Below are 9,507 nucleotides of genomic sequence, written 5' to 3'. Positions count from 1 at the left end.
AAGAAAGCACCATGGGTTGGGTCAGGTTCACCTTAGCCTGATGTCTTTGCTTTTTAACACTTTAAACAGGTCTTTTGCAGCAGATTTGCCCAATGCAACGCGTCTTTTGATTTCTTGACTATTGCTTCCATGGGTGCTGATTGTGGATCCGAGTAAAATGAAATCCTTGACAACTTCAGTCTTTTCTCCATTTATCATGATGTTGCTTATTGATCCAGTTGTGAGGATTTTTGTTTTCTTTATATTGAGGTGTAATCCATACTGAAGGCTGTGGTCTTTGATCTTCATCAGTAAGTGCTTCAAGTCCTCTTTACATTCAGCAAGCAAGGTTGTGTCATGTGCGTGTCATAGCCTGTTGCTGAGTCTTCCTCCAATCCTGGTGCCCCGTTCTTCTTCATATAGTCCAGCTCCTCAGATTATTTGCTCAGCATACAGATTAAGTACGGTGAAACGATACAACCCTGACACACTCCTTTCCTGACTTTAAACCACAAACTATCCCGTTGTTCTGTTCGAACAACTGCCTCTTGATCTATGTACAGTTTCCTCATGAACACAACTAAGTGTTCTGGAATTTTCATTCTTCTCATGATATCCGTAATTCATTATGATGCACACAGTCGAATGCCTTTTCATAGTCGATAAAAGACAGGTAAACATCTTTCTGGTATTCTCTGCTTTCAGCCAGGATCCATCTGACATCAGCAATGATATCCCTGGTTCCACGTCCTCTTCTGAATCCTGCCTGAATTTCTGGCTGTTCCCAGTGAATATGCTGCTGCAGCCGCTTTTGAATGATCTCCAGCAAAATTTTACTTGCACGTGATATTAATGATACTGTTCGATAATTTCTGTATTCTGTTGGATCACCTTTTTTTTTTTGGAATAGGCACAAATATAGATCTCTTTCAGTCAGTTGACCAGGTATCTGTCTTCCAAATTTCTTGGCATAGATGAATGAGCACTTCCAGCACTGCATCCATCTGTTGAAACATCTCAACTGATATTCCGTCAGTTCCTGGAGGCTTGTTTTTTGCCAATGCCTTCAGAGCAGCTTGGACCTCTTCCTTCAGTACCATTAGCTCCTGATCATGTGCTACCTCTTGAAACGGTTGAAAGTCGACCAATTGTTTTTGGTACAGTGACTCTGTGTATTCCTTCCATCCTCTTTTGATGCTTCTTGCATTATTTAATACTTCCCCCATAGAATCCTTCAATATTGCAACTCGAGGCTTGAATTTTTTCTTCAGTTCTTTCAGCTTGACAAATGACAAGCATGTTCCTCTTTTTTGGTTTTCTATCTTCAGGTCTTTGCACGTTTCATTATAATACTTTATCTTCTCGAGACACCCTTTGAAATCTTCTGTTCAGCTCTTATACTTAAATATTTCTTCATTTTGCTTTAGCTACTTGACGTTCAAGAGCAATTTTCAGAGTGTCTTCTGACATCCATTATGGCCTTTTCTTTCTTTCCTGTCTTTTTAATGACCTCTTGCTTTCTTCACGTATGTCCTTAATGTCATTCCACAACTTGTCTGGTCTTCGGTCATTAGTGTTCAACATGTCAAATCCATTCTTGAGATGGTCTCTCAATTCAGGTAGGATATACACAAAGTCATATTTTGGCTTTTGTGGACTTGTTCTAGTTTTCTTCAGTTTCAGCTTGAACTTGAATATAAGCAATTGACGGTCCGTTCTTCAGTTATTCTGACTGATGGTACGGAGCTTTTCCATTGTCTCTTTCCACAGATGTAGTCAATTTGATTCCTGTGTATTGCATCTGGCAAGGTCCATGTGTATAGCTGCTGTGTACGTTGGTGAAAAAAAGGTATTTACAATGAAGAAGTCACCGGTCTTGCAAAATTCTATCATGCAATCTCCAGCGTCATTTCTATCACCAAGACAATATTTTTCAATTACTGATCCTTCTTTGTTTCCAACTTCTGCATTCCAATCTCTAGTAATTATCAATGTATCCCAATTGCATGTTTGGTTGATTTCAGACTGTAGAAGTTGGTAAAAATCTTCAGTTTCTTCATCTTTGGCATAAATTTGAATAATAATCATATTAACTGTTCTTCCTTGTAGGCCTATGGATATTATCCTATCACTGACAGCATTGTATACTTCAGGATAGATCTTGAAATGTTCTTTTTGACAATGAATGCAATGCCATGCCTTTTTCAAGTTGTCATTCTCAACATAGTAGATCATATGATTGTCTGATTCAAAATGGCCAGTATTAGTCCATTCCAGCTCACTAACGCCTAGAATATCGATCTTTATGCATTCCAGTTGATTTTTTTACAATTTCCAATTTTCCTAGATTCATACTTTGTACATTCCATGTTCCAATTATTAATGGATGTTTGCAGCTGTTTCTCCTCATTTTGAGTCATGCCACATCAGCAAATGAAGGTTCTGAAAGCTTGACTCCATCCATGTCATTAAGGTCTACTCTACTTTGAGGAGGCAGCTCTTCCCCAGTCGTCTTCTGAGTGCCTTCCAACCTGGGGGGTCATCTTCTGGCACTGTATCAGACAATGTTCTGGTGTTATTCATAAGGTTTCCACTGGCTAATTCTTTTCAGAAGCAGACTGCTGATTCCTTCTTCCTAGTCTGTCTTAGTCTGGAAGCTCAGCTGAAACCTGTCTGCCATGGGTCACCCTGCTGGTATTTGAATTACCAGTGGCATTGCTTCCAGCATCACATCAACACGCAAGCCCCCACAGTACAACAAACTGACAGGTGTGTGGGGAATAAAAGCAGTAGTAATACCCAATAGAAATCAGAATTTCACTTTCCAACTTGGAGCATTCAACATTGCACATTGTGTTGAAGGGATAGCTAGAAAATTAGATACGTAAAACTAGTTCGAGGAGCAGTCAAAGCTAAGTATCTGCCAAGAAGGGAGAGTCCCAATGGGAAAATTCATCAGTCTCAGCTTTTCTTAGCCCTGTATGTGAGGGTTCTGTGTAATGTTTTCCAGGAGCATTTGATACACTGTTCTGAGACAGGTGTGGTAGGTACATATTACTGGCATGGAAAAATTAGAATACATCTATATCACATGGCAGGGTTGGTTGCAAGGTTCAAAAAGTTAAGTTCTCTGTGTCAAATTATTCTTTTTTACACTTGGACAGAGGTGTAGTATGTTGTCCTCGGGCACACAAAAAGAATAAATAAAGGAGTGCTATTATAGTGGTTTTTTACTTTTTATGGATTGAATTGTGTTCCCCTGAAATGTTTGTCAACTTGGCTAGACCATGATTCTCAGTATCGTGTAGTTGTCCTCCATTTCATGATCTGATGTAATTATCCTATGTGTTATAAGTCCTAATCTCTGCCCATGGTTAATAAGGCAGAATTACATTATATTAAACAGGATTAGGGTGGAATAAGACACCCTTACTCAAGTCATATCTCTGATCCACTGTAAGGGGAGTTTCCCTGGGGTGTAGCCTGTATCACCTTTTGTAAGAGATAAAAGGAGAGAGAAGTGAGTAGAAAGATAGAGATCTCCTACCAGCACAAAAGAAGAGCCAGGAGCAGAGCATGTTCTTTGGACCCAGGGTCCCTGCACTGAGAAGCTCCTAGACCAGGGGAGGATTGATGACCAGGATCTTCCCCCAGAGCAGACAAAGTCTTCACCTGGAGATGGTGCCCTGAATTCAGACTTCTAGGCTCCAAAACTGTGAGAGAATAAATTTGTTTGCTAAAGCCATTTACTTGTGGTATTTCTGTCATAGCAGCACTAGATAACTAAGACAGGAAATAATAGTGAACAAAGTTAGTAATGATAAATAAATAATGCCAGAAAAGTATATCCATACAAAACCAAAATTCTAAGAAATACCAAAATGGCAGTTTGAGGGTAAAAGAGAACAGGAGGGAGAGAAAGCTATGTGGACAAAGCTAAATTTATAGCAAAAAAAAAACACAAATTAGTCTTAACTAGGATTAAATACTAGAAGAAAGAAAGGATGTATAATTTTTCAAATCAGCAGAAGGAAAAAATCGATCTATCTATGGAAGTTAGGAAAAGAGAAAGACAAAAAGAAATTATGGTAAATTGAAGAATAGGAGGCAGAAAAAAAGACTTGATATATTCGTAATTATAAGAAATCTAAATGGTGTGACTTCAAATTTGGCATTGAGACAGACTGAATATCTGAGAAAGTCCAGTACAGTACACCTAAAATTGCTGGTGAAACAGAAATAACATCTCTTAATGCATAGGTGAGCTGGTAGCAATTTCTTGCAGACCAAAAAAAAAGAGAGTATGAATGCAGAAAAGTGAAGTGAGCTCTCTATTCAGCAGTTTTCCTGTGGTTATCTGCCTGAAGCCTGGGATTTAATAGGCTATTTACACAGAAGAAAAAGCATGAGGCCCAAGTGAACGGCAGAGTAAAGATCATTAAAAAAAAAAAAACCCATCGCCATCGAACTGATTCTCATAGTGACCCTATAGAACAGAGTAGAACTGCCCCTGCTGGCTTTCCAAGGAGTGGCTCGAGGATTCGAACTGCTGACCTTTTAGTTAGTAGGTGAGCTCTTTAAAAGATCATAGGCCTAGGTGGAGAGGAGGAGCGTGCTGTCTCATTAGGAGAAGAGCAATGAGGAGTACACAGCAAGGTGTATATAAGCTTTTTTATGAGAGACTGACTTGATTTGTAAACTTACACTTAAAGCACATTTAAAAAAAAAAATAAATAAAGAGACCAATCTAAACTTGTCTTGACCTAAAAAAAAAATTAATTAATTAATCTCAAATCCTTCTCACACAAAAAATTGTGTATTACTTCCTAGGATCATGAAAGAGCCCTCCAAAAAATCTAGGTGCTTGGCATAGGAGAGGCTTCTACTCAGGGCGCAGGCCAAACTCCATTTTTGTGTTGTGCTAAAAGATCTGAAAAATATGAGCCATTTAAGCCAAGCTCACAGTAATGGGTTATTCTGCACTGACTGAGGGAGAAAGGGGAGGAGGAGTGTGACAGAACTGTAACTACTCTTAAAAAGAATGTTTTTGTACAAGCTGCCCATATCCTGGAAAGATCATTAAAACCATTTTTGCAAAATGCTTACACAAGCTAGCTCCAGGACGGGACATCCAAAGATCAACTAATGTATGCCTTAGACTTAGTAATGTATGACTGATAATTACTGTTTCCCTAGACTTCTGATGTATAAAATCCTTCCTCATTTTCTGTTCCTTGGAACAAGTTGCAATTTCGCAAATTGTTGCCCAACTGCATTTGTGATATCCATCAATAAATCTCTTTCATTTTCATTAAAAAAAAATCATAGGCCTATATATAAAAATCCAGAACCCTCAAACCCTCAGTGGGTACAGCAGAAAGGCCCTCCCCCAGAGGGCTTTATGATGAGCAAAGCAAAAGAAAAATTTCCCCTGAGTATTCCTGTAAGTCCACACTCCTGTGAGTTTGAAACCTAAATTCATACTATTTGTGTATCCTAACTTCCAGACAACATTTAGAGTGATCCCAAGTCTGCTTTTCCCACAGGTACATGGGATAAATGAACACTTATGTCCAGAGGAATGTATTTTAAACCCAGGCTTTAAGTAATTTCTACATATTAAAGCTCAAAGAACATGAGTTTGTCATTCTAAAAATCCCTGAGCAAACAAGGAAACAGGCCACATAAGCAGCAACAATAAACCTCAGAATCAGACTCAACAGATGGTTCAGGTACCTGAACACGAAATAAAATATATTTACTTCTCAAAAGAAATGAACACTGGAGTTTAAAGAATACTAAAGGAGTTTAAAGACTACTGGTGGCGCAGTGGTTAAGAGCTCAGCTGCTAACTAAAAGGTCAGCAGTTTGAATCCGCCACCCGCTCCTTGGAAACCTTGTGGGGCAGTTCTACTCTGTCCTACAGGGCCACTATGAGTCGGAATCAACTCAACGGCAATGGGTTTTGGTTTTGGCTTTTAAAGGAAAAATAAGCTATCAAAGTTAATGAGAAAGATTTGAATGAGAAAACTAGAAATTATATAAATAAAAAGTATAACAATAGAATTAAAAACTCAATGGGAAAGTTAAATAGACTATTACATCCAGCTGAAAGGAGAAGATGCTGAAACACATACTTGAAGGAATTACACAGGAAAAAGCAGAGAGAGAAAAAGGATGGAAATTATGAACCGTAGCTTAAGAAATATGAAGAACAGAGTGAGAAGGTACAACCTACATCCAATTAGAGTTGTTGCTGTTGTTGTTTTAAGGTAATAGAAAAGGGGAGGCACATTTGAAGAAATAATACCTAAAAAGTTTTCAGAATTCGTGAAAGATCCTCAAATTCAGGAGCATCAGCAAAAAATAGGAAGACCCTCAAACAGATGGATTGACAGTGGCTACAACAATGGGCTCAAGCATAACAATGATTGTGAAGATGGTGTAGGACCAGGCAGGGTTTCGTTCTGCTGTGTGTGGGGTCGCTATGAGTCGGAACCAATTCGATGGCACCTAACAACAACAACAAAACCAGGGCTGGGTTAAAGGCATGGGAGGGCCCTAAACACTGATAATCTGTGGTGCCCCCCCCCTGCTTACTCATGCATTCAAAGGGGATATGTGAGTTATATACATACATATGTATATATAGATGGGTGTGTGTGTGTGTGTGTTAGCTATCCTTGATATAACTGCTTTTTAAATTCCACCATAATATTAGGCCACCACTCGTCTGTTAGTCTGTCCTACTACGGTGGCTTGCAGAAGCTATGCCACAGGTATTTCAAATACCAGCTTGGTCACTCTTGGTGGACAGGTTTCAGCTGAGCTTCCAGACTAAGATAGAACAGGAAGAAGAACCTGGAGATCTACTTGTTAAAAAAATGGTGAGTGAAAACCTTATGAATAGCAAAGGAACACTGTCTGATATAGTGCCAGAAGATGAGCCCCTCAGGTTGGAAGTCACTCAAAATACAACTGGAGAAAAGCTGCCTCTTCAAAGTAGAGTCGACCTTAATGACGTGGATAGAATAAAGTTTTCAGGACTTTCATTTGCTGATGTGGCAAGACTCAAAATGAGAAGAAACAGCTGCAAGCTTCCATTAATAATCAGAACGTGGAATGTATGAAGTATGAACCTAGTAAAATTGAAAGTAGTCAAAAATGAATCAAAAATGGAATACTATACAACAATAAAAGATTAACGACGAATCCTCAAAACATCTCACAACATGAATTGCAAGGACATTATGCTGAGTGAAACAGGTCAATCACACAAGGACAAATATTGTGTGAGACCTCTATTATAAAAAAACAAGGTTTACACATAGGAAAAAAAAATTCTATGATGGTTACCAGGGATGGGATGGGGAGGAGGGAAAATTACTAACTAGATAGGAGCACATGTTAATATTGGTGAAGGTAAAGGCAATACCCAATACATGTTCAGCATCATAGCAACACCCAAGTCTCCACTGACAGAAGGGTGGGGGCTGAGCATGAGGGGCATTGGCCAGTAATCAAACCCAGGTCTCCAGTATGGAAGTCAAGAACTCCATCACTGAGATAGCTTTGGTGAGGGTAAGACAGCACACAATACTGGGGAAGCCAGAACAACTTTTACAAGGCAAGGTCATGGAAGCTCCATAGACACATCCTAACTCCCTGAGGGACCTAATTGCTGGGCTCGGGGCTGTGGGGACCATGGTCTTGGGGAACATTTGCTCAATTGGCGTAACACAGTTTATAAAGAAAATGTTCTACATTCCACTTTGATGAGTTCTGCCTGGGGTCTTAAAAGCCTGTGAGCAGCCATCTAGGAAACTCCACTGGTCTCACCCCTTCGGCAGCAAGGAAGAATGAAGAAAACTAAAGATACGAGGAAAAGATTAGTCCAAAGGACTAATGGGACTAATGGACCACATCTACCACGGCCTGCACCAGACTGAGTCCAGTACAACTAAATGGTGCCCGGCTATTGCCACTGACTGCTCTGACAGGGATCACAATAGACGGTCCAGGACAGAGCTGGAGAAAAATGTAGAACAAAATTCTATCTCAAAAAGAAAACCAGACTTGCTGGCCTGACAGAGACTGGAGAAACCCTGAGAGTATGGCCCCGGGACACCCTTTCAGCTCAGTAATTAAGTCACTCCTGAGGTTCACCCTTCAGCCAAAGGTTAGACAGGTCTATAAAACAAACAATAACACATGTAGTTCAACCATGTATACGAGACTAAATGGACACACAGCTCAAAAGCAAAGAAGAGAAGGCAGAAAGGGACAGGAAAACTGGATGAATGGAAACGGGGAACCCAAGGTGGAGAAAGGGAGAGTGTTGACACATCACGGGGTGGGCAACCAATGTCACAAGATAATTTTGTGTATTGTTGAATGAGAAACTAATTTGCTCTGTAAGCTTTCACCTAAAAAAAAAAAACTCATTGCCATCGAGTCAATTCTGACTCATAGTGACCCTATAGGACAGAGTAGAACTGCCCTATAGGGTTTCCAAGGAGTGCCTGGTGGAATTGAACTGCTGACCTTTTGGTTAGCAGCCATAGCACTTAACCACTACACCACCCGGGTTTCCTCCTCTGGGATAAAGTATGTTTATTTCCTTCGTAATTCCAGAAAGGGCATCCGGGGGCCATACTCTCTGAAGACACAATCCAATCTTGTAGATTGAGTTCTGCCTCACCAACACAACTGCGGCCCATCCTCCCGCATAAACATCATAGAGGCAGGATTTACAACATACAGGAAAATCACACTATACTGGGAATCATGGCCCAGCCAAACTGATACACACATTTTTGAGGGGACATAATTCAATCCGTTATGCCATAAAAAAAAAAAAAAAAAATATGACTCAGCAATTCCTCTCCTAAGTATATACCCAAAAGACTTGAAAGCAGAGACTCAGAGACTTGTATACCAATATTCATTGCAGCACTATTCGCAACAGCCAAAAGGTGGAAACAACCTAAATGCCCATCAACGGATGAATGGATAAATGAAATGTGGTACATACATACATTGGACTACTACTCAGTCAGGAGGAAAAATGAAGTCTTGATACATGCATGCTATAATATGGTTGGTGCTGGAAGACATCATGCTGAGTAAAATAAGGCAATCACAAAAGGACAAATATTGTATGACCTCGCTTACATAAAAAGACAAGAACAAACGAATGCATAGAGAACAAAGTTTATTAGTGGATACCAGGGACAGGACAGAGAAGGAGCAGGGGAGGTTAATGGTGATGGAAAAATCACATTGATTAAGGGAGGGGTGCACAGCCCATTACTGTAATTGCTGTCAATAAGTTGTACACCTGTAGGAAGCCGAATGGACAAAAGCTGTGTGATATACTTACAACAACAACAAAAAAGGGTAGCTGCTGAAGCTGTTTATGTACAAATGAACATGTCATGGGATTTGGTTCCTTGGTTTCAAGGTTTAGGGATATTGTTTCATGGGACATGCCATTTAACTGGCCTAGTAACATGTTCAGCGCTTCTG

This window comes from Elephas maximus, chromosome 11, assembly GCF_024166365.1.
Source record: "Elephas maximus indicus isolate mEleMax1 chromosome 11, mEleMax1 primary haplotype, whole genome shotgun sequence".
NCBI classification, from domain to species: domain Eukaryota; kingdom Metazoa; phylum Chordata; class Mammalia; order Proboscidea; family Elephantidae; genus Elephas; species Elephas maximus.
Note: the sequence above shows the minus strand (reverse complement) of the source record.